Here is a 27,050-nt window from a genome sequence, read left to right on the forward strand (position 1 = left end):
GGCAAATGTCAGTGAGCGTTCCGATTTCAGTTCCAGAACGATTCGCCCAATGAGTCCTTGATATTTAGTCATTTTCAGCCAATTTTCTGGATTTTTGAAAAATTCACATTTTTGTGAAAATATCCACTAAATGAGGGAATAATATGTGTGAGGGTACCCCAGGAGAGTTCCAAATGTGTGTGGGTAGAATATATATCCTACGGGGGTAAAACTGAAAAAAGTTGAAAAATTTTTTTTTTTGGACTTAGTCATTTTTCCGGCGTTTATCAGACTTTCAGATAGGGCAAATGTCAGTGAGCATTCCGATTTCAGTTCCAGAGCGATTCGCCCAATGAGTCTTTGATATTTAGTCATTTTCAGCCAATTTTCTGGATTTTTGAAAAATTCACTTTTTTGTGAAAATATCCACTAAATGAGGGAATAATATGTGTGAGGGTAGTCCAGCAGAGTTCCAAATGTGTGTGGGTAGAATATATATCCCACGGGGGTAAAATTCAAAAAAGTTGAAAAATTATTTTTTTTGGACTTAGTCATTTTTCCGGCGTTTATCAGACTTTCAGATAGGGCAAATGTCAGTGAGCGTTCCGATTTCAGTTCCAGAGCGATTCGCCCAATGAGTCCTTGATATTTAGTCGTTTTCAGCCAATATTTTGGATTTTTGAAAATTTCACTTTTTTGTGAAAATATCCACTAAATGAGGGATTAATATGTGTGAGGGTACCCCAGGAGAGTTCCAAATGTGTGTGGGTAGAATATATATCCCACGGGGGTAAAATTGAAAAAAGTTGAAAAATTATTTTTTTTAGACTTAGTCATTTTTCCGGCGTTTATCAGACTTTCAGATAGGGCAAATGTCAGTGAGCGTTCCGATTTCAGTTCCAGAACGATTCGCCCAATGAGTCCTTGATATTTAGTCATTTTCAGCCAATTTTCTGGATTTTTGAAAAATTCACATTTTTGTGAAAATATCCACTAAATGAGGGAATAATATGTGTGAGGGTAGCCCAAGAGAGTTCCAAATGTGTGTGGGTAGAATATATATCCCACGGGGGTAAAATTGAAAAAAGTTGAAACATTTTTTTTTTTGGACTTAGTCATGTTTCCGGCGTTTATCAGACTTTCAGATAGGGCAAATGTCAGTGAGCGTTCCGATTTCAGTTCCAGAGCGATTCGCCCAATGAGTCCTTGATATTTAGTCATTCTCAGGCAATTTTCTGGATTTTTGAAAATTTCACTTTTTTGTGAAAATATCCACTAAATGAGGGAATAATATGTGTGAGGGTAGCCCAGCAGAGTTCCAAATGTGTGTGGGTAGTATATATATCCCACGGGGGTAAAAAAGAAAAAAGTTGAAAAATATTTTTTTTTGGACTTAGTCATGTTTCCGGCGTTTATCAGACTTTCAGATAGGGCAAATGTCAGTGAGTGTTCCGATTTCAGTTCCAGAGCGATTCGCCCAATGAGTCCTTGATATTTAGTCGTTTTCAGCCAATATTTTGGATTTTTGAAAATTTCACTTTTTTGTGAAAATATCCACTAAATGAGGGAATAATATGTGTGAGGGTAGTCCAGCAGAGTTCCAAATGTGTGTGGGTAGAATATATATCCCACGGGGGTAAAATTCAAAAAAGTTGAAAAATTTTTTTTTTTGGACTTAGTCATGTTTCCGGCGTTTATCAGACTTTCAGATAGGGCAAATGTCAGTGAGCGTTCCGATTTCAGTTCCAGAGCGATTCGCCCAATGAGTCCTTGATATTTAGTCGTTTTCAGCCAATATTTTGGATTTTTGAAGATTTCACTTTTTTGTGAAAATATCCACTAAATGAGGGAATAATATGTGTGAGGGTACCCCAGGAGAGTTCCAAATGTGTGTGGGTAGAATATATATCCCACGGGGGTAAAATTGAAAAAAGTTGAAAAATTATTTTTTTTGGACTTAGTCATTTTTCCGGCGTTTATCAGACTTTCAGATAGGGCAAATGTCAGTGAGCGTTCCAATTTCAGTTCCAGAACGATTCGCCCAATGAGTCCTTGATATTTCGTCATTTTCAGCCAATTTTCTGGATTTTTGAAAAATTCACATTTTTGTGAAAATATCCACTAAATGAGGGAATAATATGTGTGAGGGTACCCCAGGAGAGTTCCAAATGTGTGTGGGTAGAATATATATCCTACGGGGGTAAAACTGAAAAAAGTTGAACAATTTTTTTTTTTGGACTTAGTCATTTTTCCGGCGTTTATCAGACTTTCAGATAGGGCAAATGTCAGTGAGCGTTCCGATTTCAGTTCCAGAGCGATTCGCCGAATGAGTCCTTGATATTTAGTCATTTTCAGCCAATTTTCTGGATTTTTGAAAAATTCACTTTTTTGTGAAAATATCCACTAAATGAGGGAATAATATGTGTGAGGGTAGCCCAAGAGAGTTCCAAATGTGTGTGGGTAGAATATATATCCCACGGGGGTAAAATTGAAAAAAGTTGAAACATTTTTTTTTTTGGACTTAGTCATGTTTCCGGCGTTTATCAGACTTTCAGATAGGGCAAATGTCAGTGAGCGTTCCGATTTCAGTTCCAGAGCGATTCGCCCAATGAGTCCTTGATATTTAGTCATTCTCAGGCAATTTTCTGGATTTTTGAAAATTTCACTTTTTTGTGAAAATATCCACTAAATGAGGGAATAATATGTGTGAGGGTAGCCCAGCAGAGTTCCAAATGTGTGTGGGTAGTATATATATCCCACGGGGGTAAAATTGAAAAAAGTTGAAAAATATTTTTTTTTGGACTTAGTCATGTTTCCGGCGTTTATCAGACTTTCAGATAGGGCAAATGTCAGTGAGTGTTCCGATTTCAGTTCCAGAGCGATTCGCCCAATGAGTCCTTGATATTTAGTCATTTTCAGCCAATTTTCTGGATTTTTGAAAAATTCACTTTTTTGTGAAAATATCCACTAAATGAGGGAATAATATGTGTGAGGGTACCCCAGGAGAGTTCCCAATGTGTGTGGGTAGAATATATATCCCACGGGGGTAAAAGTGAAAAAAGTTGAAAAAAATTATTTTTTGGACTTAGCCATTTTTCCGGCGTTTATCAGACTTTCAGATAGGGCAAATTTCAGTGAGCGTTCCGATTTCAGTTCCAGAGCGATTCGCCCAATGAGTCATTGATATTTAGTCATTTTCAGCCAATTTTCTGGATTTTTGAAAAATTCACATTTTTATGAAAATATCCACTAAATGAGGGAATAATATGTGTGAGGGTACCCCAGGAGAGTTCCAAATGTGTGTGGGTAGAATATATATCCCACGGGGGTAAAACTGAAAAAAGTTGAAAAATACTTTTTTTTTGTCTTAGTCATTTTTCCGGCGTTTATCAGAATTTCAGATAGGGCAAATGTCAGTGAGCGTTCCGATTTCAGTTCCAGAGCGATTCGACCAATGAGTCCTTGATATTTAGTCATTTTCAGCCAATTTTCTGGATTTTTGAAAAATTTACTTTTTTGTGAAAATATGCACTAAATGAGGGAATAATATGTGTGAGGGTAGCCCAGCAGAGTTCCAAATGTGTATGGGTAGAATATATATCCCAAGAGGGTAAAATTGAAAAAAGTTGAAAATTTTTTTTTTTTGGACTTAGTCATGTTTACGGCGTTTATCAGACTTTCAGATAGGGCAAATGTCAGTGAGCGTTCCGATTTCAGTTCCAGAGCACTTCGCCCAATGAGTCCTTGATATTTAGTCGTTTTCAGCCAATTTTCTGGATTTTTGAAAAATTCACTTTTTTGTGAAAATATCCACTAAATGAGGGAATAATATGTGTGAGGGTACCCCAGGAGAGTTCCAAATGTGTGTGGGTAGAATATATATCCCAAGGGGGTAAAATTGAAAAAAGTTGAAAAAAAATTTTTTTTGGACTTAGTCATTTTTCCGACGTTTAACAGACTTTCAGATAGGGCAAATGTCAGTGAGCGTTTCGATTTCAGTTCCAGAGCGATTCGCCCAATGAGTCCTTGATATTTAGTCGTTTTCAGCCAATATTTTGGATTTTTGAAAATTTTACTTTTTTGTGAAAATATCCACTAAATGAGGGAATAATATGTGTGAGGGTACCCCAGGAGAGTTCCACATGTGTGTGGGTAGAATATATATCCCACGGGGGTAAAACTGAAAAAAGTTGAAAAATACTTTTTTTTTGTCTTAGTCATTTTTCCGGCGTTTATCAGACTTTCAGATAGGGCAAATGTCAGTGAGCGTTCCGATTTCAGTTCCAGAGCGATTCGACCAATGAGTCATTGATATTTAGTCATTTTCAGCCAATATTTTGGATTTTTGAAAATTTCACTTTTTTGTGAAAATATCCACTAAATGAGGGAATAATATGTGTGAGGGTACCCCAGGAGAGTTCCAAATGTGTGTGGGTAGAACATATATCCCAAGGGGGTAAAATTGAAAAAAGTTGAAAAATTATTTTTTCTTGGACTTAGTCATTTTTCCGGCGTTTATCAGACTTTCAGATAGGGCAAATGTCAGTGAGCGTTCCGATTTCAGTTCCAGAGCTATTCGCCCAATGAGTCCTTGATATTTAGTCGTTTTCAGCCAATATTTTGGATTTTTGAAAATTTCACTTTTTTGTGAAAATATCCACTAAATGAAGGAATAATATGTGTGAGGGTACCCCAGGAGTGTTCCAAATGTGTGTGGGTAGAATATATATCCCACGGGGGTAAAATTGAAAAAGTTGAAAAATTATTTTTTTTGGACTTAGTCATTTTTCCGGCGTTTATCAGACTTTCAGATAGGGCAAATGTCAGTGAGCGTTCCGATTTCAGTTCCAGAGCACTTAGCCCAATGAGTCCTTGATATTTAGTCGTTTTCAGCCAATTTTCTGGATTTTTGAAAAATTCACTTTTTTGTGAAAATATCCACTAAATGAGGGAATAATATGTGTGAGGGTACCCCAGGAGAGTTCCAAATGTGTGTGGGTAGAATATAAATCCCACGGGGGTAAAACTGAAAAAAGTTAAAAAATACTTTTTTTTTGGACTTAGTGATTTTTCCGGCGTTTATCAGACCTTCAGATAGGGCAAATGTCAGAGAGCGTTCCGATTTCAGTTCCAGAGCGATTCGCCCAATGAGTCATTGATATTTAGTCATTTTCAGCCAATATTTTGGATTTTTGAAAATTTCACTTTTTTGTGAAAATATCCACTAAATGAGGGAATAATATGTGTGAGGGTACCCCAGGAGAGTTCCAAATGTGTGTGGGTAGAATATATATCCCACGGGGGTAAAATTGAAAAAAGTTGAAAAATTATTTTTTTTGGACTTAGTCATTTTTCCGGCGTTTATCAGACTTTCAGATAGGGCAAATGTCAGTGAGCGTTCCGATTTCAGTTCCAGAGCGATTCGCCCAATGAGTCCTTGATATTTAGTCGTTTTCAGCCAATTTTCTGGATTTTTGAAAAATTCACTTTTTTGTGAAAATATCCACTAAATGAGGGAATAATATGTGTGAGGGTACCCCAGGAGAGTTCCAAATGTGTGTGGGTAGAATATATATCCCACGGGGGTAAAACTGAAAAAAGTTAAAAAATACTTTTTTTTTGGACTTAGTGATTTTTCCGGCGTTTATCAGACCTTCAGATAGGGCAAATGTCAGAGAGCGTTCCGATTTCAGTTCCAGAGCGATTCGCCCAATGAGTCATTGATATTTAGTCATTTTCAGCCAATATTTTGGATTTTTGAAAATTTCACTTTTTTGTGAAAATATCCACTAAATGAGGGAATAATATGTGTGAGGGTACCCCAGGAGAGTTCCAAATGTGTGTGGGTAGAATATATATCCCACGGGGGTAAAATTGAAAAAAGTTGAAAAATTATTTTTTTTAGACTTAGTCATTTTTCCGGCGTTTATCAGACTTTCAGATAGGGCAAATGTCAGTGAGCGTTCCGATTTCAGTTCCAGAGCGATTCGTCCAATGAGTCCTTGATATTTAGTCGTTTTCAGCCAATTTTCTGGATTTTTGAAAAATTCACTTTTTTGTGAAAATATCCACTAAATGAGGGAATAATATGTGTGAGGGTACCCCAGGAGAGTTCCAAATGTGTGTGGGTAGAATATAAATCCCACGGGGGTAAAACTGAAAAAAGTTGAAAAATACTTTTTTTTTGGAATTAGTGATTTTTCCGGCGTTTATCAGACCTTCAGATAGGGCAAATGTCAGAGAGCGTTCCGATTTCAGTTCCAGAGCGATTCGCCCAATGAGTCATTGATATTTAGTCATTTTCAGCCAATATTTTGGATTTTTGAAAATTTCACTTTTTTGTGAAAATATCCACTAAATGAGGGAATAATATGTGTGAGGGTACCCCAGGAGAGTTCCAAATGTGTGTGGGTAGAATATATATCCCAAGGGGGTAAAATTGAAAAAAGTTGAAAAAAAATTTTTTTTGGACTTAGTCATTTTTCCGACGTTTAACAGACTTTCAGATAGGGCAAATGTCAGTGAGCGTTCCGATTTCAGTTCCAGAGCGATTCGCCCAATGAGTCCTTGATATTTAGTCGTTTTCAGCCAATATTTTGGATTTTTGAAAATTTCACTTTTTTGTGAAAATATCCACTAAATGAAGGAATAATATGTGTGAGGGTACCCCAGGAGTGTTCCAAATGTGTGTGGGTAGAATATATATCCCACGGGGGTAAAATTGAAAAAAGTTGAAACATTTTTTTTTTTGGACTTAGTCATTTTTCCGGCGTTTATCAGACTTTCAGATAGGGCAAATGTCAGTGAGCGTTCCGATTTCAGTTCCAGAGCGATTCGCCCAATGAGTACTTGATATTTAGTCATTTTCAGGCAATTTTCTGGATTTTTGAAAATTTCACTTTTTTGTGAAAATATCCACTAAATGAGGGAATAATATGTGTGAGGGTAGCCCAGCAGAGTTCCAAATGTGTGTGGGTGGAATATATATCCCACGGGGGTAAAATTGAAAAAAGTTGAAAAAAATTTTTTTTTTTGGACTTAGTCATTTTTCCGGCGTCTATCAGACTTTCAGATAGGGCAAATGTCAGTGAGCATTCCGATTTCAGTTCCAGAGCGATTCGCCCAGTGAGTCCTTGATATTTAGTCGATTTCAGCCAATTTTCTGGATTTTTGAAAAATTCACTTTTTTTGTGAAAATATCCACTAAATGAGGGAATAATATGTGTGAGGGTACCCCAGGAGAGTTCCAAATGTGTGTGGGTAGAAAATATATATCCCACGGGGGTAAAATTGAAAAAAGTTGAAAAAATTTTTTTTTTGGACTTATTCATTTTTCCGCCGTTTATCAGACTTTCAGATAGGGCAAATGTCAGTGAGCGTTCCGATTTCAGTTCCAGAGCGATTCGCCCAATGAGTCCTTGATATTTAGTCGTTTTCAGACAATATTTTGGAGTTTTGAAAATTTCACTTTTTTGTGAAAATATCCACTTAATGAGGGAATAATATGTGTGAGGGTACCCCAGGAGAGTTCCAAATGTGTGTGGGTAGAATATATATCCCACGGGGGTAAAATTGAAAAAAGATTAAAAAAAAATGTTTTTGGACTTAGTCATTTTTCCGCCGTTTAACAGACTTTCAGGTAGGGCAAATGTCAGTGAGCGTTCCGATTTCAGTTCCAGAGCGATTCGCCCAATGAGTCCTTGATATTTAGTCATTTTCAGCCAATTTTCTGGATTTTTGAAAAATTCACTTTTTTGTGAAAATATCCACTAAATGAGGGAATAATATGTGTGAGGGTACCCCAGGAGAGTTCCAAATGTGTGTGGGTAGAATATATATCCCACGGGGGTAAAATTGAAAAAAGTTGAAAAATTATTTTTTTTGGACTTAGTCATTTTTCCGGCGTTTATCAGACTTTCAGATAGGGCAAATGTCAGTGAGCGTTCCGATTTCAGTTCCAGAGCGATTCGCCCAATGAGTCCTTGATATTTAGTCATTTTCAGCCAATTTTCTGGATTTTTGAAAAATTCACATTTTTGTAAAAATATCCACTAAATGAGGGAATAATATGTGTGAGGGTACCCCAGGAGAGTTCCAAATGTGTGTGGGTAGAATATATATCCCACGGGGGTAAAATTGAAAAAAGTTGAAAAATTTTTTTTTTTGGACTTAGTCATTTTTCCGCCGTTTATCAGACTTTCAGATAGGGCAAATGTCAGTGAGCGTTCCGATTTCAGTTCCAGAGCGATTCGCCCAATGAGTCCTTGATATTTAGTCGTTTTCAGCCAATATTTTGGATTTTAGAAAATTTCACTTTTTTGTGAAAATATCCACTAAATGAGGGAATAATATGTGTGAGGGTAGCCCAGGAGAGTTCCAATTGTGTGTGGGTAGAATATATATCCCACGGGGGTAAAATTGAAAGAAGTTGAAAAAATTTTTTTTTTTGGACTTAGCCATTTTTCCGGTATTTATCAGACTTTCAGATAGGGCAAATGTCAGTGAGCGTTCCGATTTCAGTTCCAGAGCGATTCGCCCAATGAGTCCTTTATATTTAGTCATTTTCAGCCAATTTTCTGGATTTTTGAAAAATTCACTTTTTTGTGAAAATATCCACTAAATGAGGGAATAATATGTGTGAGGGTAGCCCAGGAGAGTTCCAAATGTGTTTGGGTAGAATATATATCCCACGGGGGTAAAATTGAAAAAAGTTGAAAAATTTTTTTTTTTGGACTTAGTCATTTTTCCAGCGTTTATCAGACTTTCAGATAGGGCAAATGTCAGTGAGCGTTCCGATTTCAGTTCCAGAGCGATTCGCCCAATGAGTCCTTGATATTTAGTCGTTTTCAGACAATATTTTGGATTTTTGAAAATTTCACTTTTTTGTGAAAATATCCACTAAATGAGGGAATAATATGTGTGAGGGTACCCCAGGAGAGTTCCAAATGTGTGTGGGTAGAATATATATCCCACGGGGGTAAAATTGAAAAAAGTTTAAAAAAAAATGTTTTTGGACTTAGTCATTTTTCCGCCGTTTAACAGACTTTCAGGTAGGGCAAATGTCAGTGAGCGTTCCGATTTCAGTTCCAGAGCGATTCGCCCAATGAGTCCTTGATGTTTAGTCATTTTCAGCCAATTTTCTGGATTTTTGAAAAATTCACTTTTTTGTGAAAATATCCACTAAATGAGGGAATAATATGTGTGAGGGTAGCCCAGGAGAGTTCCAAATGTGTGTGGGTAGAATATATATCCCACGGGGGTAAAATTGAAAAAAGTTGAAAATTTTTTTTTTTTGGACTTAGTCATTTTTCCGGCGTTTATCAGACTTTCAGATAGGGCAAATGTCTGTGAGCGTTCCGATTTCAGTTCCAGAGCGATTCGCCCAATGAGTCCTTGATATTTAGTCGTTTTCAGCCAATATTTTGGATTTTTGAAAATTTCACTTTTTTGTGAAAATATCCACTAAATGAGGGAATAATATGTGTGAGGGTACCCCAGGAGAGTTCCAAATGTGTGTGGGTAGAATATATATCCCACGGGGGTAAAATTGAAAAAAGTTGAAAAATTATTTTTTTTGGACTTAGTCATTTTTCCGGCGTTTATCAGACTTTCAGATAGGGCAAATGTCAGTGAGCGTTCCGATTTCAGTTCCAGAGCGATTAGCCCAATGAGTCCTTGATATTTAGTCATTTTCAGCCAATTTTCTGGATTTTTGAAAAATTCACATTTTTGTAAAAATATCCACTAAATGAGGGAATAATATGTGTGAGGGTACCCCAGGAGAGTTCCAAATGTGTGTGGGTAGAATATATATCCCACGGGGGTAAAATTGAAAAAAGTTGAAAAATTTTTTTTTTTGGACTTAGTCATTTTTCCGCCGTTTATCAGACTTTCAGATAGGGCAAATGTCAGTGAGCGTTCCGATTTCAGTTCCAGAGCGATTCGCCCAATGAGTCCTTGATATTTAGTCGTTTTCAGCCAATATTTTGGATTTTAGAAAATTTCACTTTTTTGTGAAAATATCCACTAAATGAGGGAATAATATGTGTGAGGGTAGCCCAGGAGAGTTCCAATTGTTTGTGGGTAGAATATATATCCCACGGGGGTAAAATTGAAAGAAGTTGAAAAAAATTTTTTTTTTGGACTTAGTCATTTTTCCGGTATTTATCAGCCTTTCAGATAGGGCAAATGTCAGTGAGCGTTCCGATTTCAGTTCCAGAGCGATTCGCCCAATGAGTCCATGATATTTAGTCATTTTCAGCCAATTTTCTGGATTTTTGAAAAATTCACATTTTTGTAAAAATATCCACTAAATGAGGGAATAATATGTGTGAGGGTACCCCAGGAGAGTTCCAAATGTGTGTGGGTAGAATGTATATCCCACGGGGGTAAAATTGAAAAAAGTTGAAAATTTTTTTTTTTTTGGACTTAGTCATTTTTCCGGCGTTTATCAGAGTTTCAGATAGGGCAAATGTCAGTGATTTCAGTTCCAGAGCGATTCGCCCAGTGAGTCCTTGATATTTAGTCGTTTTCAGCCAATATTTTGGATTTTTGAAAATTTCACTTTTTTGTGAAAATATCCACTAAATGAGGGAACAATATGTGTGAGGGTACCCCAGGAGAGTTCCAAATGTGTGTGGGTAGAATATATATCCCACGGGGGTAAAATTGAAAAAAGTTGAAAAATTATTCTTTTTGGACTTAGTCATTTTTCTGGCGTTTATCAGACTTTCAGATAGGGCAAATGTCAGTGAGCGTTCCGATTTCAGTTCCAGAGCGATTCGCCCAATGAGTCCTTGATATTTAGTCATTTTCAGCCAATTTTCTGGATTTTTGAAAAATTCACTTTTTTGTGAAAATATCCACTAAATGAGGGAATAATATGTGTGAGGGTAGCCCAGGAGAGTTCCAAATGTGTGTGGGTAGAATATATATCCCACGGGGGTAAAATTGAAAAAAGTTGAAAATTTTTTTTTTTTGGACTTAGTCATTTTTCCGGCGTTTATCAGACTTTCAGATAGGGCAAATGTCAGTGAACGTTCCGATTTCAGTTCCAGAGCAATTCGCCCAATGAGTCCTTGATATTTAGTCATTTTCAGCCAATTTTCTGGATTTTTGAAAAATTCATATTTTTGTAAAAATATCCACTAAATGAGGGAATAATATGTGTGAGGGTACCCCAGGAGAGTTCCAAATGTGTGTGGGTAGAATATATATCCCACGGGGGTAAAATTGAAAGAAGTTGAAAAAATTTTTTTTTTTGGACTTAGTCATTTTTCCGGTATTTATCAGACTTTCAGATAGGGCAAATGTCAGTGAGCGTTCCGATTTCAGTTCCAGAGCGATTCGCCCAATGAGTCCTTTATATTTAGTCATTTTCAGCCAATTTTCTGGATTTTTGAAAAATTCACTTTTTTGTGAAAATATCCACTAAATGAGGGAATAATATGTGTGAGGGTAGCCCAGGAGAGTTCCAAATGTGTTTGGGTAGAATATATATCCCACGGGGGTAAAATTGAAAAAAGTTTAAAAAAAAATGTTTTTGGACTTAGTCATTTTTCCGCCGTTTAACAGACTTTCAGGTAGGGCAAATGTCAGTGAGCGTTCCGATTTCAGTTCCAGAGTGATTCGCCCAATGAGTCCTTGATATTTAGTCATTTTCAGCCAATTTTCTGGATTTTTGAAAATTTCACTTTTTTGTGAAAATATCCACTAAATTAGGGAATAATATGTGTGAGGGTAGCCCAGGAGAGTTCCAAATGTGTGTGGGTAGAATATATATCCCACAGGGGTAAAATTGAAAAAAGTTGAAAATTTTTTTTTTTTGGACTTAGTCATTTTTCCGGCGTTTATCAGACTTTCAGATAGGGCAAATGTCAGTGAGCGTTCCGATTTCAGTTCCAGAGCGATTCGCCCAATGAGTCCTTGATATTTAGTCGTTTTCAGACAATATTTTGGATTTTTGAAAATTTCACTTTTTTGTGAAAATATCCACTAAATGAGGGAATAATATGTGTGAGGGTAGCCCAGGAGAGTTCCAAATGTGTGTGGGTAGAATATATATCCCACGGGGGTAAAATTGAAAAAAGTTGAAAATTTTTTTTTTTTGGACTTAGTCATTTTTCCGGCGTTTATCAGACTTTCAGATAGGGCAAATGTCAGTGAACGTTCCGATTTCAGTTCCAGAGCAATTCGCCCAATGAGTCCTTGATATTTAGTCATTTTCAGCCAATTTTCTGGATTTTTGAAAAATTCATATTTTTGTAAAAATATCCACTAAATGAGGGAATAATATGTGTGAGGGTACCCCAGGAGAGTTCCAAATGTGTGTGGGTAGAATATATATCCCACGGGGGTAAAATTGAAAAAAGTTGAAAATTTTTTTTTTTTGGACTTAGTCATTTTTCCGCCGTTTATCAGACTTTCAGATAGGGCAAATGTCAGTGAGCATTCCGATTTCAGTTCCAGAGCGATTCGCCCAATGAGTCCTTAATATTTAGTCGTTTTCAGCCAATATTTTGGATTTTTGAAAATTTCACTTTTTTGTGAAAATATCCACTAAATGAGGGAATAATATGTGTGAGGGTAGCCCAGGAGAGTTCCAATTGTGTGTGGGTAGAATATATATCCCACGGGGGTAAAATTGAAAGAAGTTGAAAAAATTTTTTTTTTTGGACTTAGTCATTTTTCCGGTATTTATCAGACTTTCAGATAGGGCAAATGTCAGTGAGCGTTCCGATTTCAGTTCCAGAGCGATTCGCCCAATGAGTCCTTTATATTTAGTCATTTTCAGCCAATTTTCTGGATTTTTGAAAAATTCACTTTTTTGTGAAAATATCCACTAAATGAGGGAATAATATGTGTGAGGGTAGCCCAGGAGAGTTCCAAATGTGTTTGGGTAGAATATATATCCCACGGGGGTAAAATTGAAAAAAGTTTAAAAAAAATGTTTTTGGACTTAGTCATTTTTCCAGCGTTTATCAGACTTTCAGATAGGGCAAATGTCAGTGAGCGTTCCGAATTCAGTTCCAGAGCGATTCGCCCAATGAGTCCTTGATATTTAGTCGTTTTCAGACAATATTTTGGATTTTTGAAAATTTCACTTTTTTGTGAAAATATCCACTAAATGAGGGAATAATATGTGTGAGGGTACCCCAGGAGAGTTCCAAATGTGTGTGGGTAGAATATATATCCCACGGGGGTAAAATTGAAAAAAGTTTAAAAAAAAATGTTTTTGGACTTAGTCATTTTTCCGCCGTTTAACAGACTTTCAGGTAGGGCAAATGTCAGTGAGCGTTCCGATTTCAGTTCCAGAGCGATTCGCCCAATGAGTCCTTGATATTTAGTCGTTTTCAGCCAATATTTTGGATTTTTGAAAATTTCACTTTTTTGTGAAAATATCCAGTAAATGAGGGAATAATATGTGTGAGGGTAGCCCAGGAGAGTTCCAAATGTGTGTGGGTAGAATATATATCCCACGGGGGTAAAATTGAAAAAAGTTGAAACATTTTTTTTTTTGGACTTAGTCATTTTTCCGCCGTTTATCAGACTTTCAGATAGGGCAAATGTCAGTGAGCATTCCAATTTCAGTTCCAGAGCGATTCGCCCAATGAGTCCTTGATATTTAGTCGTTTTCAGCCAATATTTTGGATTTTAGAAAATTTCACTTTTTTGTGAAAATATCCACTAAATGAGGGAATAATATGTGTGAGGGTACCCCAGGAGAGTTCCAAATGTGTGTGGGTAGAATATATATCCCACGGGGGTAAAATTGAAAGAAGTTGAAAAAAAAATGTTTTTGGACTTAGTCATTTTTCCGCCGTTTAACAGACTTTCAGGTAGGGCAAATGTCAGTGAGCGTTCCGATTTCAGTTCCAGAGCGATTCGCCCAATGAGTCCTTGATATTTAGTCATTTTCAGCCAATTTTCTGGATTTTTGAAAAATTCACTTTTTTGTGAAAATATCCACTAAATGAGGGAATAATATGTGTGAGGGTAGCCCAGGAGAGTTCCAAATGTGTGTGGGTAGAATATATATCCCACGGGGGTAAAATTGAAAAAAGTTGAAAATTTTTTTTTTTTGGACTTAGTCATTTTTCCGGCGTTTATCAGACTTTCAGATAGGGCAAATGTCAGTGAGCGTTCCGATTTCAGTTCCAGAGCGATTCGCCCAATGAGTCCTTGATATTTAGTCGTTTTCAGCCAATATTTTGGATTTTTGAAAATTTCACTTTTTTGTGAAAATATCCACTAAATGAGGGAATAATATGTGTGAGGGTACCCCAGGAGAGTTCCAAATGTGTGTGGGTAGAACATATATCCCACGGGGGTAAAATTGAAAAAAGTTGAAAAATTATTTTTTTTGGACTTAGTCATTTTTCCGGCGTTTATCAGACTTTCAGATAGGGCAAATGTCAGTGAGCGTTCCGATTTCAGTTCCAGAGCAATTCGCCCAATGAGTCCTTGATATTTAGTCATTTTCAGCCAATTTTCTGGATTTTTGAAAAATTCATATTTTTGTAAAAATATCCACTAAATGAGGGAATAATATGTGTGAGGGTACCCCAGGAGAGTTCCAAATGTGTGTGGGTAGAATATATATCCCACGGGGGTAAAATTGAAAAAAGTTGAAAATTTTTTTTTTTTGGACTTAGTCATTTTTCCGCGGTTTATCAGACTTTCAGATAGGGCAAATGTCAGTGAGCATTCCGATTTCAGTTCCAGAGCGATTCGCCCAATGAGTCCTTAATATTTAGTCGTTTTCAGCCAATATTTTGGATTTTTGAAAATTTCACTTTTTTGTGAAAATATCCACTAAATGAGGGAATAATATGTGTGAGGGTAGCCCAGGAGAGTTCCAATTGTGTGTGGGTAGAATATATATCCCACGGGGGTAAAATTGAAAGAAGTTGAAAAAATTTTTTTTTTTGGACTTAGTCATTTTTCCGGTATTTATCAGACTTTCAGATAGGGCAAATGTCAGTGAGCGTTCCGATTTCAGTTCCAGAGCGATTCGCCCAATGAGTCCTTTATATTTAGTCATTTTCAGCCAATTTTCTGGATTTTTGAAAAATTCACTTTTTTGTGAAAATATCCACTAAATGAGGGAATAATATGTGTGAGGGTAGCCCAGGAGAGTTCCAAATGTGTTTGCGTAGAATATATATCCCACGGGGGTAAAATTGAAAAAAGTTTAAAAAAAATGTTTTTGGACTTAGTCATTTTTCCAGCGTTTATCAGACTTTCAGATAGGGCAAATGTCAGTGAGCGTTCCGAATTCAGTTCCAGAGCGATTCGCCCAATGAGTCCTTGATATTTAGTCGTTTTCAGACAATATTTTGGATTTTTGAAAATTTCACTTTTTTGTGAAAATATCCACTAAATGAGGGAATAATATGTGTGAGGGTACCCCAGGAGAGTTCCAAATGTGTGTGGGTAGAATATATATCCCACGGGGGTAAAATTGAAAAAAGTTTAAAAAAAAATGTTTTTGGACTTAGTCATTTTTCCGCCGTTTAACAGACTTTCAGGTAGGGCAAATGTCAGTGAGCGTTCCGATTTCAGTTCCAGAGCGATTCGCCCAATGAGTCCTTGATATTTAGTCGTTTTCAGCCAATATTTTGGATTTTTGAAAATTTCACTTTTTTGTGAAAATATCCACTAAATGAGGGAATAATATGTGTGAGGGTAGCCCAGGAGAGTTCCAAATGTGTGTGGGTAGAATATATATCCCACGGGGGTAAAATTGAAAAAAGTTGAAAATTTTTTTTTTTTGGACTTAGTCATTTTTCCGGCGTTTATCAGACTTTCAGATAGGGCAAATGTCAGTGAGCGTTCCGATTTCAGTTCCAGAGCGATTCGCGCAATGAGTCCTTGATATTTAGTCGTTTTCAGCCAATATTTTGGATTTTTGAAAATTTCACTTTTTTGTGAAAATATCCACTAAATGAGGGAATAATATGTGTGAGGGTAGCCCAGGAGAGTTCCAATTGTGTGTGGGTAGAATATATATGCCACGGGGGTAAAATTGAAAGAAGTTGAAAAAATTTTTTTTTTTGGACTTAGTCATTTTTCCGGTATTTATCAGACTTTCAGATAGGGCAAATGTCAGTGAGCGTTCCGATTTCAGTTCCAGAGCGATTCGCCCAATGAGTCCTTGATATTTAGTCGTTTTCAGACAATATTTTGGATTTTTGAAAATTTCACTTTTTTGTGAAAATATCCACTAAATGAGGGAATAATATGTGTGAGGGTACCCCAGGAGAGTTCCAAATGTGTGTGGGTAGAATATATATCCCACGGGGGTAAAATTGAAAAAAGTTTAAAAAAAAATGTTTTTGGACTTAGTCATTTTTCCGCCGTTTAACAGACTCTCGGGTAGGGCAAATGTCAGTGAGCGTTCCGATTTCAGTTCCAGAGCGATTCGCCCAATGAGTCCTTGATATTTAGTCATTTTCAGCCAATTTTCTGGATTTTTGAAAAATTCACTTTTTTGTGAAAATATCCACTAAATGAGGGAATAATATGTGTGAGGGTAGCCCAGGAGAGTTCCAAATGTGTGTGGGTAGAATATATATCCCACGGGGGTAATATTGAAAAAAGTTGAACATTTTTTTTTTTTGGACTTAGTCATTTTTCCGGCGTTTATCAGACTTTCAGATAGGGCAAATGTCAGTGAGCATTCCGATTTCAGTTCCAGAGCGATTCGCCCAATGAGTCCTTGATATTTAGTCGTTTTCAGCCAATATTTTGGATTTTAGAAAATTTCACTTTTTTGTGAAAATATCCACTAAATGAGGGAATAATATGTGTGAGGGTAGCCCAGGAGAGTTCCAATTGTGTGTGGGTAGAATATATATCCCACGGGGGTAAAATTGAAAGAAGTTGAAAAAATTTTTTTTTTTGGACTTAGTCATTTTTCCGGTATTTATCAGACTTTCAGATAGGGCAAATGTCAGTGAGCGTTCCGATTTCAGTTCCAGAGCGATTCGCCCAATGAGTCCTTTATATTTAGTCATTTTCAGCCAATTTTCTGGATTTTTGAAAAATTCACTTTTTTGTGAAAATATCCACTAAATGAGGGAATAATATGTGTGAGGGTAGCCCAGGAGAGTTCCAAATGTGTTTGGGTAGAATATATATCCCACGGGGGTAAAATTGAAAAAAGTTTAAAAAAAATGTTTTTGGACTTAGTCATTTTTCCAGCGTTTATCAGACTTTCAGATAGGGCAAATGTCAGTGAGCGTTCCGATTTCAGTTCCAGAGCGATTCGCCCAATGAGTCCTTTATATTTAGTCGTTTTCAGCCAATATTTTGGATTTTTGAAAATTTCACTTTTTTGTGAAAATATCCACTAAATGAGGGAATAATATGTGTGAGGGTACCCCAGGAGAGTTGCAAATGTGTGTGGGTAGAATATATATCCCACGGGGGTAAAATTGAAAAAAGTTGAAAAATTTTTTTTTTTGGACTTAGTCATTTTTCCGGCGTTTATCAGACTTTCAGATAGGGCAAATGTCAGTGAGCGTTCCGATTTCAGTTCCAGAGCGATTCGCCCAATGAGTCCTTGATATTTAGTCGTTTTCAGCCAATATTTTGGATTTTTGAAAATTTCACTTTTTTGTGAAAATATCCACTAAATGAGGGAATAATATGTGTGAGGGTACCCCAGGAGAGTTCCAAATGTGTGTGGGTAGAATATATATCCCACGGGGGTAAAATTGAAAAAAGTTTTAAAAAAATTTTTTTTGGACTTAGTCATTTTTCCGCCGTTTAACAGACTTTCAGGTAGGGCAAATGTCAGTGAGCGTTCCGATTTCAGTTCCAGAGCGATTCGCCCAATGAGTCCTTGATATTTAGTCGTTTTCAGCCAATATTTTGGATTTTTGAAAATTTCACTTTTTTGTGAAAATATCCACTAAATGAGGGAATAATATGTGTGAGGGTAGCCCAGGAGAGTTCCAATTGTGTGTGGGTAGAATATATATCCCACGGGGGTAAAATTGAAAGAAGTTGAAAAAATTTTTTTTTTTGGACTTAGTCATTTTTCCGGTATTTATCAGACTTTCAGATAGGGCAAATGTCAGTGAGCGTTCCGATTTCAGTTCCATAGCGATTCGCCCAATGAGTCCTTTATATTTAGTCATTTTCAGCCAATTTTCTGGATTTTTGAAAAATTCACTTTTTTGTGAAAATATCCACTAAATGAGGGAATAATATGTGTGAGGGTAGCCCAGGAGAGTTCCAAATGTGTTTGGGTAGAATATATATCCCACGGGGGTAAAATTGAAAAAAGTTGAAAAATTTTTTTTTTTGGACTTAGTCATTTTTCCAGCGTTTATCAGACTTTCAGATAGGGCAAATGTCAGTGAGCGTTCCGATTTCAGTTCCAGAGCGATTCGCCCAATGAGTCCTTGATATTTAGTCGTTTTCAGACAATATTTTGGATTTTTGAAAATTTCACTTTTTTGTGAAAATATCCACTAAATGAGGGAATAATATGTGTGAGGGTACCCCAGGAGAGTTCCAAATGTGTGTGGGTAGAATATATATCCCACGGGGGTAAAATTGAAAAAAGTTTAAAAAAAAATGTTTTTGGACTTAGTCATTTTTCCGCCGTTTAACAGACTTTCAGGTAGGGCAAATGTCAGTGAGCGTTCCGATTTCAGTTCCAGAGCGATTCGCCCAATGAGTCCTTGATATTTAGTCATTTTCAGCCAATTTTCTGGATTTTTGAAAAATTCACTTTTTTGTGAAAATATCCACTAAATGAGGGAATAATATGTGTGAGGGTAGCCCAGGAGAGTTCCAAATGTGTGTGGGTAGAATATATATCCCACGGGGGTAAAATTGAAAAAAGTTGAAAAAATTTTTTTTTTGGACTTAGTCATTTTTCCACCGTTTATCAGACTTTCAGATAGGGCAAATGTCAGTGAGCATTCCGATTTCAGTTCCTGAGCGATTCGCCCAATGAGTCCTTGATATTTATTCGTTTTCAGCCAATATTTTGGATTTTAGAAAATTTCACTTTTTTGTGAAAATATCCACTAAATGGGGGAATAATATGTGTGAGGGTAGCCCAGGAGAGTTCCAATTGTGTGTGGGTAGAATATGTATCCCACGGGGGTAAAATTGAAAGAAGTTGAAAAAATTTTTTTTTTTGGACTTAGTCATTTTTCCGGTATTTATCAGACTTTCAGATAGGGCAAATGTCAGTGAGCGTTCCGATTTCAGTTCCAGAGCGATTCGCCCAATGAGTCCTTTATATTTAGTCATTTTCAGCCAATTTTCTGGATTTTTGAAAAATTCACTTTTTTGTGAAAATATCCACTAAATGAGGGAATAATATGTGTGAGGGTAGCCCAGGAGAGTTCCAAATGTGTTTGGGTAGAATATATATCCCACGGGGGTAAAATTGAAAAAAGTTGAAAATTTTTTTTTTTTGGACTTAGTCATTTTTCCAGCGTTTATCAGACTTTCAGATAGGGCAAATGTCAGTGAGCGTTCCGATTTCAGTTCCAGAGCGATTCGCCCAATGAGTCCTTGATATTTAGTCGTTTTCAGACAATATTTTGGATTTTTGAAAATTTCACTTTTTTGTGAAAATATCCACTAAATGAGGGAATAATATGTGTGAGGGTACCCCAGGAGAGTTCCAAATGTGTGTGGGTAGAATATATATCCCACGGGGGTAAAATTGAAAAAAGTTTAAAAAAAAATGTTTTTGGACTTAGTCATTTTTCCGCCGTTTAACAGACTTTCAGGTAGGGCAAATGTCAGTGAGCGTTCCGATTTCAGTTCCAGAGCGATTCGCCCAATGAGTCCTTGATATTTAGTCATTTTCAGCCAATTTTCTGGATTTTTGAAAAATTCACTTTTTTGTGAAAATATCCACTAAATGAGGGAATAATATGTGTGAGGGTAGCCCAGGAGAGTTCCAAATGTGTGTGGGTAGAATATATATCCCACGGGGGTAAAATTGAAAAAAGTTGAAAAAATTTTTTTTTTGGACTTAGTCATTTTTCCGCCGTTTATCAGACTTTCAGATAGGGCAAATGTCAGTGAGCATTCCGATTTCAGTTCCTGAGCGATTCGCCCAATGAGTCCTTGATATTTAGTCGTTTTCAGCCAATATTTTGGATTTTAGAAAATTTCACTTTTTTGTGAAAATATCCACTAAATGAGGGAATAATATGTGTGAGGGTAGCCCAGGAGAGTTCCAATTGTGTGTGGGTAGAATATGTATCCCACGGGGGTAAAATTGAAAGAAGTTGAAAAAATTTTTTTTTTTGGACTTAGTCATTTTTCCGGTATTTATCAGACTTTCAGATAGGGCAAATGTCAGTGAGCGTTCCGATTTCAGTTCCAGAGCGATTCGCCCAATGAGTCCTTTATATTTAGTCATTTTCAGCCAATTTTCTGGATTTTTGAAAAATTCACTTTTTTGTGAAAATATCCACTAAATGAGGGAATAATATGTGTGAGGGTAGCCCAGGAGAGTTCCAAATGTGTTTGGGTAGAATATATATCCCACGGGGGTAAAATTGAAAAAAGTTGAAACATTTTTTTTTTTGGACTTAGTCATTTTTCCAGCGTTTATCAGACTTTCAGATAGGGCAAATGTCAGTGAGCGTTCCGATTTCAGTTCCAGAGCGATTCGCCCAATGAGTCCTTGATATTTAGTCGTTTTCAGACAATATTTTGGATTTTTGAAAATTTCACTTTTTTGTGAAAATATCCACTAAATGAGGGAATAATATGTGTGAGGGTAGCCCAGGAGAGTTCCAAATGTGTGTGGGTAGAATATATATCCCACGGGGGTAAAATTGAAAAAAATTTTTTTTTGGACTTAGTCATTTTTCTGGCGTTTATCAGACTTTCAGATAGGGCAAATGTCAGTGAGCATTCCGATTTCAGTTCCAGAGCGATTCGCCCAATGAGTCCTTGATATTTAGTCATTTTCAGCCAATTTTCTGGATTTTAGAAAATTTCACTTTTTTGTGAAAATATCCACTAAATGAGGGAATAATATGTGTGAGGGTACCCCAGGAAAGTTCCAAATGTGTGTGGGTAGAATATATATCCCACGGGGGTAAAAGTGAAAAAAGTTGAAAAAAATTATTTTTTGGACTTAGCCATTTTTCCGGTGTTTATCAGACTTTCAGATAGGGCAAATGTCAGTGAGCGTTCCGATTTCAGTTCCAGAGCGATTCGCCCAATGTGTCCTTGATATTTAGTCATTTTCAGCCAATATTTTTGATTTTTGAAAATTTCACTTTTTTGTGAAAATATCCACTAAATGAGGGAATAATATGTGTGAGGGTACCCCAGGAGAGTTCCAAATATGTGTGGGTAGAATATATATCCCACAGGGGTAAAATTGAAAAAAGTTGAAAAATTATTTTTTTTGGACTTAGTCATTTTTCCGGCGTTTAACAGACTTTCAGATAGAGCAAATGTCAGTGAGCGTTCCGATTTCAGTTCCAGAGCAATTCGCCCAATGAGTCCTTGATATTTAGTCATTTTCAGCCAATTTTCTGGATTTTTGAAAAATTCACATTTTTGTAAAAATATCCACTAAATGAGGGAATAATATGTGTGAGGGTACCCCAGGAGAGTTCCAAATGTGTGTGGGTAGAATATATATCCCACGGGGGTAAAATTGAAAGAAGTTGAAAAAATTTTTTTTTTTGGACTTAGTCATTTTTCCGGTATTTATCAGACTTTCAGATAGGGCAAATGTCAGTGAGCGTTCCGATTTCAGTTCCAGAGCGATTCGCCCAATGAGTCCTTTATATTTAGTCATTTTCAGCCAATTTTCTGGATTTTTGAAAAATTCACTTTTTTGTGAAAATATCCACTAAATGAGGGAATAATATGTGTGAGGGTAGCCCAGGAGAGTTCCAAATGTGTTTGGGTAGAATATATATCCCACGGGGGTAAAATTGAAAAAAGTTTAAAAAAAATGTTTTTGGACTTAGTCATTTTTCCAGCGTTTATCAGACTTTCAGATAGGTCAAATGTCAGTGAGCGTTCCGAATTCAGTTCCAGAGCGATTCGCCCAATGAGTCCTTGATATTTAGTCGTTTTCAGACAATATTTTGGATTTTTGAAAATTTCACTTTTTTGTGAAAATATCCACTAAATGAGGGAATAATATGTGTGAGGGTACCCCAGGAGAGTTGCAAATGTGTGTGGGTAGAATATATATCCCACGGGGGTAAAATTGAAAAAAGTTGAAAAATTTTTTTTTTTGGACTTAGTCATTTTTCCGGCGTTTATCAGACTTTCAGATAGGGCAAATGTCAGTGAGCGTTCCGATTTCAGTTCCAGAGCGATTCGCCCAATGAGTCCTTGATATTTAGTCGTTTTCAGCCAATATTTTGGATTTTTGAAAATTTCACTTTTTTGTGAAAATATCCACTAAATGAGGGAATAATATGTGTGAGGGTAGCCCAGGAGAGTTCCAAATGTGTGTGGGTAGAATATATATCCCACGGGGGTAAAATTGAAAAAAATTTTTTTTTGGACTTAGTCATTTTTCTGGCGTTTATCAGACTTTCAGATAGGGCAAATGTCAGTGAGCATTCCGATTTCAGTTCCAGAGCGATTCGCCCAATGAGTCCTTGATATTTAGTCATTTTCAGCCAATTTTCTGGATTTTAGAAAATTTCACTTTTTTGTGAAAATATCCACTAAATGAGGGAATAATATGTGTGAGGGTACCCCAGGAAAGTTCCAAATGTGTGTGGGTAGAATATATATCCCACGGGGGTAAAAGTGAAAAAAGTTGAAAAAAATTATTTTTTGGACTTAGCCATTTTTCCGGTGTTTATCAGACTTTCAGATAGGGCAAATGTCAGTGAGCGTTCCGATTTCAGTTCCAGAGCGATTCGCCCAATGTGTCCTTGATATTTAGTCATTTTCAGCCAATATTTTTGATTTTTGAAAATTTCACTTTTTTGTGAAAATATCCACTAAATGAGGGAATAATATGTGTGAGGGTACCCCAGGAGAGTTCCAAATATGTGTGGGTAGAATATATATCCCACAGGGGTAAAATTGAAAAAAGTTGAAAAATTATTTTTTTTGGACTTAGTCATTTTTCCGGCGTTTAACAGACTTTCAGATAGAGCAAATGTCAGTGAGCGTTCCGATTTCAGTTCCAGAGCAATTCGCCCAATGAGTCCTTGATATTTAGTCATTTTCAGCCAATTTTCTGGATTTTTGAAAAATTCACATTTTTGTAAAAATATCCACTAAATGAGGGAATAATATGTGTGAGGGTACCCCAGGAGAGTTCCAAATGTGTGTGGGTAGAATATATATCCCACGGGGGTAAAATTGAAAGAAGTTGAAAAAATTTTTTTTTTTGGACTTAGTCATTTTTCCGGTATTTATCAGACTTTCAGATAGGGCAAATGTCAGTGAGCGTTCCGATTTCAGTTCCAGAGCGATTCGCCCAATGAGTCCTTTATATTTAGTCATTTTCAGCCAATTTTCTGGATTTTTGAAAAATTCACTTTTTTGTGAAAATATCCACTAAATGAGGGAATAATATGTGTGAGGGTAGCCCAGGAGAGTTCCAAATGTGTTTGGGTAGAATATATATCCCACGGGGGTAAAATTGAAAAAAGTTTAAAAAAAATGTTTTTGGACTTAGTCATTTTTCCAGCGTTTATCAGACTTTCAGATAGGTCAAATGTCAGTGAGCGTTCCGAATTCAGTTCCAGAGCGATTCGCCCAATGAGTCCTTGATATTTAGTCGTTTTCAGACAATATTTTGGATTTTTGAAAATTTCACTTTTTTGTGAAAATATCCACTAAATGAGGGAATAATATGTGTGAGGGTACCCCAGGAGAGTTGCAAATGTGTGTGGGTAGAATATATATCCCACGGGGGTAAAATTGAAAAAAGTTTAAAAAAAAATATTTTTGGACTTAGTCATTTTTCCGCCGTTTAACAGACTTTCAGGTAGGGCAAATGTCAGTGAGCGTTCCGATTTCAGTTCCAGAGCGATTCGCCCAATGAGTCCTTGATATTTAGTCGTTTTCAGCCAATATTTTGGATTTTTGAAAATTTCACTTTTTTGTGAAAATATCCACTAAATGAGGGAATAATATGTGTGAGGGTAGCCCAGGAGAGTTCCAAATGTGTGTGGGTAGAATATATATCCCACGGGGGTAAAATTGAAAAAAGTTGAAAAATTTTTTTTTTTGGACTTAGTCATTTTTCCGGCGTTTATCAGACTTTCAGATAGGGCAAATGTCAGTGAGCGTTCCGATTTCAGTTCCAGAGCGATTCGCCCAATGAGTCCTTGATATTTAGTCGTTTTCAGCCAATATTTTGGATTTTTGAAAATTTCACTTTTTTGTGAAAATATCCACTAAATGAGGGAATAATATGTGTGAGGGTAGCCCAGGAGAGTTCCAATTGTGTGTGGGTAGAATATATATCCCACGGGGGTAAAATTGAAAGAAGTTGAAAAAATTTTTTTTTTTGGACTTAGTCATTTTTCCGGTATTTATCAGACTTTCAGATAGGGCAAATGTCAGTGAGCGTTCCGATTTCAGTTCCAGAGCGATTCGCCCAATGAGTCCTTTATATTTAGTCGTTTTCAGCCAATATTTTGGATTTTTGAAAATTTCACTTTTTTGTGAAAATATCCACTAAATGAGGGAATAATATGTGTGAGGGTACCCCAGGAGAGTTGCAAATGTGTGTGGGTAGAATATATATCCCACGGGGGTAAAATTGAAAAAAGTTGAAAAATTTTTTTTTTTGGACTTAGTCATTTTTCCGGCGTTTATCAGACTTTCAGATAGGGCAAATGTCAGTGAGCGTTCCGATTTCAGTTCCAGAGCGATTCGCCCAATGAGTCCTTGATATTTAGTCGTTTTCAGCCAATATTTTGGATTTTTGAAAATTTCACTTTTTTGTGAAAATATCCACTAAATGAGGGAATAATATGTGTGAGGGTACCCCAGGAGAGTTCCAAATGTGTGTGGGTAGAATATATATCCCACGGGGGTAAAATTGAAAAAAGTTTTAAAAAAATTTTTTTTGGACTTAGTCATTTTTCCGCCGTTTAACAGACTTTCAGGTAGGGCAAATGTCAGTGAGCGTTCCGATTTCAGTTCCAGAGCGATTCGCCCAATGAGTCCTTGATATTTAGTCGTTTTCAGCCAATATTTTGGATTTTTGAAAATTTCACTTTTTTGTGAAAATATCCACTAAATGAGGGAATAATATGTGTGAGGGTAGCCCAGGAGAGTTCCAATTGTGTGTGGGTAGAATATATATCCCACGGGGGTAAAATTGAAAGAAGTTGAAAAAATTTTTTTTTTTGGACTTAGTCATTTTTCCGGTATTTATCAGACTTTCAGATAGGGCAAATGTCAGTGAGCGTTCCGATTTCAGTTCCAGAGCGATTCGCCCAATGAGTCCTTTATATTTAGTCATTTTCAGCCAATTTTCTGGATTTTTGAAAAATTCACTTTTTTGTGAAAATATCCACTAAATGACGGAATAATATGTGTGAGGGTAGCCCAGGAGAGTTCCAAATGTGTTTGGGTAGAATATATATCCCACGGGGGTAAAATTGAAAAAAGTTGAAAAATTTTTTTTTTTGGACTTAGTCATTTTTCCAGCGTTTATCAGACTTTCAGATAGGGCAAATGTCAGTGAGCGTTCCGATTTCAGTTCCAGAGCGATTCGCCCAATGAGTCCTTGATATTTAGTCGTTTTCAGACAATATTTTGGATTTTTGAAAATTTCACTTTTTTGTGAAAATATCCACTAAATGAGGGAATAATATGTGTGAGGGTACCCCAGGAGAGTTCCAAATGTGTGTGGGTAGAATATATATCCCACGGGGGTAAAATTGAAAAAAGTTTAAAAAAAAATGTTTTTGGACTTAGTCATTTTTCCGCCGTTTAACAGACTTTCAGGTAGGGCAAATGTCAGTGAGCGTTCCGATTTCAGTTCCAGAGCGATTCGCCCAATGAGTCCTTGATATTTAGTCATTTTCAGCCAATTTCCTGGATTTTTGAAAAATTCACTTTTTTGTGAAAATATCCACTAAATGAGGGAATAATATGTGTGAGGGTAGCCCAGGAGAGTTCCAAATGTGTGTGGGTAGAATATATATCCCACGGGGGTAAAATTGAAAAAAGTTGAAAAAATTTTTTTTTTGGACTTAGTCATTTTTCCACCGTTTATCAGACTTTCAGATAGGGCAAATGTCAGTGAGCATTCCGATTTCAGTTCCTGAGCGATTCGCCCAATGAGTCCTTGATATTTAGTCGTTTTCAGCCAATATTTTGGATTTTAGAAAATTTCACTTTTTTGTGAAAATATCCACTAAATGAGGGAATAATATGTGTGAGGGTAGCCCAGGAGAGTTCCAATTGTGTGTGGGTAGAATATGTATCCCACGGGGGTAAAATTGAAAGAAGTTGAAAAAATTTTTTTTTTTGGACTTAGTCATTTTTCCGGTATTTATCAGACTTTCAGATAGGGCAAATGTCAGTGAGCGTTCCGATTTCAGTTCCAGAGCGATTCGCCCAATGAGTCCTTTATATTTAGTCATTTTCAGCCAATTTTCTGGATTTTTGAAAAATTCACTTTTTTGTGAAAATATCCACTAAATGAGGGAATAATATGTGTGAGGGTAGCCCAGGAGAGTTCCAAATGTGTTTGGGTAGAATATATATCCCACGGGGGTAAAATTGAAAAAAGTTGAAAAATTTTTTTTTTTGGACTTAGTCATTTTTCCAGCGTTTATCAGACTTTCAGATAGGGCAAATGTCAGTGAGCGTTCCGATTTCACTTCCAGAGCGATTCGCCCAATGAGTCCTTGATATTTAGTCGTTTTCAGACAATATTTTGGATTTTTGAAAATTTCACTTTTTTGTGAAAATATCCACTAAATGAGGGAATAATATGTCTGAGGGTACCCCAGGAGAGTTCCAAATGTGTGTGGGTAGAATATATATCCCACGGGGGTAAAATTGAAAAAAGTTTAAAAAAAAATGTTTTTGGACTTAGTCATTTTTCCGCCGTTTAACAG

Source organism: Phyllobates terribilis, unplaced genomic scaffold (assembly GCF_046119375.1).
Source record: "Phyllobates terribilis strain yellow unplaced genomic scaffold, ASM4611937v1 Scaffold_72__1_contigs__length_7157903, whole genome shotgun sequence".
Classification (NCBI taxonomy): domain Eukaryota; kingdom Metazoa; phylum Chordata; class Amphibia; order Anura; family Dendrobatidae; genus Phyllobates; species Phyllobates terribilis.